Source organism: Amphimedon queenslandica, unplaced genomic scaffold (genome assembly GCF_000090795.2).
Source record: "Amphimedon queenslandica unplaced genomic scaffold, v1.1 AMPQUscaffold_12929, whole genome shotgun sequence".
NCBI classification, from domain to species: domain Eukaryota; kingdom Metazoa; phylum Porifera; class Demospongiae; order Haplosclerida; family Niphatidae; genus Amphimedon; species Amphimedon queenslandica.
The window spans coordinates 13,856-20,924 of record NW_003546835.1 but is presented as its reverse complement, the minus strand read 5'-3'; the positions used below and the strand labels follow the sequence as shown (position 1 = coordinate 20,924).

Sequence of the window (7,069 nt, the reverse complement as noted above, 5' to 3'; positions counted from 1 at the left end):
AAGAGAAGTGCACCTAGTAATTAAATTATTGTTGTTATTATTATTATTATTATTATTATTATTACTTTATTATTATTGTTGTTATTAGTTACTCGTACACAAAGAGAGGGTCAGGAAGATAGTACAGTACAAAAGAGGAGTGCACCAGGTAATTAAGTTGTTGTTCTTGTTGTTATTATGTTCATTGTTATCAATATTAGTTACTCGTACACAAGGAGAGGGTCAGAAAGATACAGTACAGAAGAGAAGTGTACCAGGTAACTAAATTGTTTTTGTTGTTATTATTAATATTATAATCATTATTAGTTACTTGTGTGCAAAGAGAGGGTCAGAAAGAAAGTACAGTACAAAAGAGAAGTGCACCACGTAATTAAATTGTTTTTGTTATTATTATTATTACTGTTATTATTAGTTATTCGTACGCAAGGAGAGGGTCAGAAATATAGTACAGTACAAAAGAGAAGTGCACTAGGTAATTTAATTGTTTTCGTTCTTGTTGTTATTATTATTATTGTCATTATTAGTTCTTCGGAGAGAGTCAGAAAGATTTTACAGTACGAAAGAGAAGTGCACCTGGTAATTAAATTATTGTTGTTGTTATTATTATTATGATTATTATTATTACTATTTACTCATACACAAAGAGAGGGTCAGAGAGATAGTACGGTACTGTACACAAGAGAGTGAACCAGGTAATTAAGTTCTTGTTGTTATTGTTATTATTATCATTGTTATCATTATCAGTTACTCGTACACAAGGATTGGGTCAGAAAGATATTACAGTGAAAAAGAGAAGTGCACCAGGTAATTGAATCGTTGTTGTTGTTATTATTATTATTATTACCGTATTTCCTCGTGGAAACGCCTACTCCCTATAAACGCCCATGCCTGTATAAATGCCTAGAGACAGCATATAACTTTGACAGTAAACGCCCATGCTTGTTTAGACACCCATTCTTGATTAAAAGCTTATACCACACCCACCTGCCCCATCCGCGTGGTATATGTACCTTTTATTGTCTACATTCTACAATGGCAGCTGCAGCTAAGAAGGCTAAGGAAACTCATAGAAGTTTTGATGTCAGTTTTAAACTACACATTGTGTCTATTGAAACATGGTGGTAAGGATTATTTTTGGTTATATACGCCCACCTCTTATAAATGCCTACTTCATTTAAATGCCTGGCAAATGGGTCTCTATAATAAATAAATGCCTAGGCGTTTCCACAAGAAATACGGTACTATTACTATTAGTTATTCATACACATAGATAGTGTCAGAAAGATTGTACAGTAGTGCACCAGATAAGTAAGTTATTGTTGTTGTTATTATTATTATTATTGTTATTACTTACTTGTACACAGAGAGAGGGTCAGAAAGATGGTAAAGTACAAAAGAGGAGTGCACCAGCTAATTAAGTTGTTGTTGTTATTGTTATTGTTATTGTTAATATTATTATTAGTTACTCGTACACAATGAGAGAGTCAGAAAGATTTTACAGTATGAAAGAGAAGTGCAGCAGGTAATTAAATTATTGTTATTATTATTATTATTATTGTTATTGTTATTAGCAAGAGTGGATAATTATTTAGGGAGAGTATCTAACATGCCTATAATCTGTCATACAACAGCGTGTATGTTTACATAGCAATGATAGCATGGTGATTAGCACCAAGTAGGCATTCTTGCGTCATTATAATTATTCATTCCAAGTCTGAAAGCTGCAAATATGAAATAGCCAACCATTAGAAGAACATATTCCTGTGTGCTCCTCCTTATTTCTCGCACTACATGATCCTCACAGTGGAGATACAAGTTTTAAAGTTGCCTGCATGCTTCAGGCACCATTTTATTAACCACACCCATAATTTTGAAAATTACTGGGATTATCTCCGTATGTTTGCAAAAAACGGATGTAAACATACGCGCTGTGGTGTCACAGAATATAGGCAGGTTAGACCCTTTCCCTAAATAATTATCCAGTCTTGTTATTAGTTACTAGTAAACAAAGAGAGGGTCAGAAAGATAGCACAGTAGAAAAGAGGAGTGCACCAGGTAATTAAGTTGTTGTTGTTATTATTATTGTTATTGTTATTTTTATTATTAGTTACTCGTACACAAAGAGAGTCGGAAAGATTGTACAGTATGAAAGAGAAGTGTATCAGGTAATTAAATTATTGTTATTATTGTTATTAGTTACTAGTAAAGAAAGAGAGGGTCAGAAAGATAGTACAGTACAAAATGCACAGGGTAATTAAGTTGTTGTTGTTGTTATTAATATTGTTATTATTATTTTTATTATTAGTTACTCGTACACAAAGAGAGAGTCAGAAAGATTGTACAGTACAAAAAAGAAGTGAACCAGGTATTTAAATTGTTGTTGTTATTATTTTTATTGTTGTTATTATTTTTATTATTAGTTATTCGTACAGAAAGAGAGAGTCAGAAAGATTGTACAGTATGAAAGAGAAGTGCACCAAGTAATTAAATTGTTGTTGTTATTATTATTATTATTATCATTATTATTATTATTAGTTACTCGTATTCAAAGGGAGGGTCAGAAAGATACATTAGTACACTACAAAAGAGAATTGACGTCAGATTAGACTATATTCATAAGATTAATGATATTCATAGTTAACGTAAGTATATTCATTAGCGCAATAACTATATTCATTGCTGAACATTAATGCTTTGACTTTCTTGAAATGGCATTTTAAAAATCACTACAAAATGAACGAAAAGAAACTCCATCAGGTAATAGAAAAAAGTAGTGTTATGACACACGATCAATAAAATGATAAATTTGCAGGTTATTTATATGTTTAAATCCATGTCTGACAAATGCCACTGAACACAAGGCAAATGAGAATATCAGCTTCAACTGCAACTGAATCTACAATGAAAAAAGGGAATAAATTTGCTTAGTAATTACAACAAGTAAGTTCATAAAGTATGAAAAGTTATGCAGCAATTTTTTTAATATTTAAAGTTCAATGATTTATAACTTCTAAACAGTTCATTGTAAAAGTTTAAAACAAGCACAAGTTGTACAACTTTTTATTTCCTTTAAAATGGCATTAATTAAAAAAATTTTAAAATTTCATCCAAAGTTCCTTAATAGAGTCAATACCACATATATCCCAATTTACCAGTGGACTGCTATATTAAATTAATTTAAACTTGGCTGGTATGGTTTGCTGGTCTAAATATACTATGGGAGAAGAGCGTTAAGAACTCCTGAAATGTCACATTCTGTTAGTCAAAGGCTCTTTTAGGGAGATTGCAGCTAGGAGTTGGTACTTATCGTCAGTGGTTTACTTTGGCCAGATTTGGTTCCAATTGTTGCTTCACTGTGTTTCTCAGGTAACTAGTATTGAATCAAAAAGCTAAATGAATGATGCTTTTGCTCTTTCCTTAACCCTTTGTTATAATAATGATTTTGCTTTGCATAACATTGCATGGTAAATCTAGATTAAATTCTTAGAAGTTATAAGTACTTCCAACACTACTATATATCTTGTAATCAATGTGAGATGCATGTACCTTCAATAACACTTCATTTTCTCTAAACTTAGTTATTGGATGTTGCATCCAATGTTCTACTGGTGTAAAATGTCATCAAAGTTTGCAGTAATTTAGTTACTTTATAGACAATAAAATATTTTAACAAAAATGAGTGTTTGTGTTTATGTGGACGTCTCACGCACAAACTAGTTCCACACCTTTGTTTTGAAAAAGGGATCCATAGTTGGTATGTGCTGGTTTTACAAACGAGTTCCTCTCCTTTAAGGGATCAATAGCTTGAAGTTCCATTCCTTATTCAGGGGATCAATAGTTCAAGTTTTTGGGTGTTCAAACTAGTTCCACTCCTGCTTCAGGGGATCACTAGTCAGTTTGTTGTCGACAAGCTAGTTCCTCTCACGTTGAAAGCGAAGTAAAGCATGTGCATTACACAAACTCTTTTCTGTTATTCATTTACCGATTGCATGGACAAGTTCTATTACGACTGAATCGACCACAATTACCACATTTTCTTTGTGTTGCAGGTGGTTCTAAAGATTGCCTTGGAGAATGTGGTACTTTGATATCCATTGTGAGGTCTGGTGGATCATCTACATCTAGTGCTAATTGTTGGGATAATCTCATTGGTTGAGATGCATCAGGAAGTGGGCAGGTTTTATCTTTCAATTTGTATAAACTATTCTTTAATGAAGGTACCATTTCCTTTTACTTGACATACCCTTTGGTGGTAATACATTAGGTAGATCATCTTCCATTATTTGAGCGTCTACTTTCAGCAAATTGAATGGGCTGCAACTAAATCAGGTGAGGTTGCATTTACAAAAAGTGTTGAAGGACTTTGATGCCTTTTACTTTCTTGAATAATGTAGCAAAGTCACTTGACCAGTCAAATGTTTCTACATTGAGTTCACCTTTGCCACTTCCTACTGGTTGGGCTTTGTTAACAGCAGATGATTGTTCTACAACTTAAACAAAGTCCTCCAATGAGTGCACCTCTACTTTAAGGAATGTTTGCTTTAAAAGGCCAAAGTACCAATCTGGAGAAAATTTTGTGCCTAACTGGCAGAAAGGATATTGAAATGGACGCATTAAGTCCTGTGATTACTTTCCATAAGAGGTACTAAAGTAAATAAACAATTACATTTTAAATGTTACATTGTTGTGCATGCATTATACTTATTTCAATAACTTTTACTTTATGTTGCCCTGTGCAGTTGTCAGCATTGAAATGGATATTGACTGAGTTGAGGCCATGATTCTTGAAATAAAAGTGTACCATGCTTATGACAGGATCTGGCTCTTTACCAGTGTTGAATGATTCATCGATCAAGAAATGAACCATTTGAGGGTTAGCTGCACAGCACACCCCAAATATCCCACATTTCCTGGGAGCAAGAGTAGGTGACTATCTGCTCTTGCTGGGAGTAAGAAAAAAATTTGACCTGCTTGTAGTGGACTTGAAGGATGGTGAACCCATTGAAAAAGTAAGCAAGGTATATACACTTCAATATCATCAGATGTTACCACTTGAGCATACTCAATGCTTTATTGTGCTACAATATTTAACATGGCAAGTGGCCTTGTTAATGATGGATTGTAATTATCTGCTGCATCAGTATACAGCCCTTTTAACAATAATTATGCCTCTTTTAATATATCCTTATAGTACTTCCTTTTCTTTTCAACAAGACTTCAGTCATGTAGTGCCTTTCGCATTTCCTGAAAATAATAAGTAGAATACTTGTGTTACTATGGTACTAATTTACCTCAGTTACCTCCGTGGCACACAAATCAGGCTTAGGCTTCATTTTTTCAATGCAAGGCAGGTAGCACTGTCACGACATGTTGAATGTTCTTTTAGCACATTCTTTGACATGGTGAATACATGAGACATGTGCTGTCATAGTGAAGTTGACACTTTAGGCTCGCATACACAGTCATTTCTTTATTTTTGTTTGGCTAATATAGAAGTTCCTCAGTAACCAGAGGATATTTTTGTCTAAGTACTGTAGAGAAAAGAAACTTTCGATATGTTTCTTTTATCAAATACCATAATAGCAGGTTATGGAATAGCAGGAAATTTTTGAGGGAGTTAAATTTGGTGAATTGCTAGATTTTGGTGATTGGCAAATTTTAATTTGGTGTATTATTGGCCACAAGCCATTGACCATGAGTATAATGGCTGGCAAAAGGCTATCAAAATGCCAAATTTGCCTACTTTAATTCCCACCAAAATATCATTATACTGATTTTAGTACAAATCAAATTAAAATAATTAATTATACAGAAACAAATATGAACAATATGGCGAAGGAGCACATCATAAAAAGGACAAAAGTAAAATATTGTTTGCTAAATGTATATTCGAGTCTTGTTTAATAAGTCATTATTGTATGCAATTAGGCTTGTGACAATATATGGTATACTTTTTTCATATTTATAATTATTATTAATGATTCTGTTCTTTATTATTTATTTTGCTGTATAGATCACTCCGCATTTCAAAACTTTCTATTATTGTGCTTTTACATTTACATTTCAAATATTGCATAATATTGAATCCTTTCCCTTTTTGGTGTTTCTGAGTCTTTATTATTATGATGAAATGCAAAACCATGTCTAGATTTCTACATAAAAACATTTTTCTAATGAACTTTTTTTTCTCTTGCTGTAGTGATAACAATTACATTATGGTTTTGTCTTTCTTTTCTCGTTTCTGTCTTTCTCTTCCAATTTCCCCTATCATAGACTCTACAGTTTACAGTTATTTTTTGATACATTTAATTGTTTCGCTCGACTCAAGTACTATATGCATTTTCGTACTCTCATAGCTATGATGAAATGCTTACTTTACTGATTCACTGAGTTTCTAGTCACATGTATTTTATTTGTACGGAAACTCCGTCACATGGTTCATATACAAGATTTGGAATTTACAGATGTTTGATGTTGTGCTACTTCAGACTCTGTATCTAATTATGGTAAGCTCTAACTACACCGTTTTTATGTTACGGAATCAATTTTTTTTGTTAAAACTTTTTTGAACAATAGAAAATTTGAAACGATTCTGCATGTACTATTGAATCTATAACAGTTTAGCTTTTTTGCCCTTTAATTGTGTCACCATTAAATTATAGACCAGTTGCTGCTATGTATATTTATAGAATTTTGAGTATATTCATTTTGATACCGTGAATAAAGTAAAATTTTCCTCCCACCATTTTGGAGTCTCTTATACACTAAGAGTGGAATGGGAAACAGTAGTATCTTAGCTTTTATATCTTCTAGTGGCACTTATCAAGTGCATTAGCTAACTATGGACACTGGACGATGGTCAGTAAGCTGTAACACTATTCCTGTATCGAATAAATGCAGCAGTTTTTGGATAATAAGCTCTTTTTACAATCACTTCATAGACGACCATTGGAAGTGGGATTTCAAAATGGCACTGGGAAAATTATACTTTATTTACAGTATCACAATAAATATACTTAAAATTCTATGGATATACTTAAAACCAACTTTGCCATCTCATGTGAACTGC

The 7,069-nt window shown here is 32.7% G+C and overlaps 3 long non-coding RNA genes across 3 annotated transcripts; all 3 read left to right on the top strand.

The window, feature by feature from the left end:
* The first annotated feature begins 412 nt into the window (after nucleotides 1-412).
* On the top strand, nucleotides 413-795 carry LOC109586175 (uncharacterized). The gene is made up of 4 exons (XR_002186863.1): nucleotides 413-472; nucleotides 525-576; nucleotides 645-692; nucleotides 745-795. It is a non-coding gene; the product is annotated as an uncharacterized LOC109586175 (long non-coding RNA).
* A 481-nt stretch (nucleotides 796-1,276) lies between these two features.
* On the top strand, nucleotides 1,277-2,049 carry LOC109586173 (uncharacterized). The gene is made up of 3 exons (XR_002186861.1): nucleotides 1,277-1,308; nucleotides 1,365-1,522; nucleotides 1,996-2,049. It is a non-coding gene; the product is annotated as an uncharacterized LOC109586173 (long non-coding RNA).
* A 67-nt stretch (nucleotides 2,050-2,116) lies between these two features.
* On the top strand, nucleotides 2,117-2,604 carry LOC109586174 (uncharacterized). Its single transcript, XR_002186862.1, has 4 exons — nucleotides 2,117-2,165; nucleotides 2,306-2,365; nucleotides 2,421-2,480; nucleotides 2,536-2,604. It is a non-coding gene; the product is annotated as an uncharacterized LOC109586174 (long non-coding RNA).
* The last annotated feature ends 4,465 nt before the right edge of the window (nucleotides 2,605-7,069 follow it).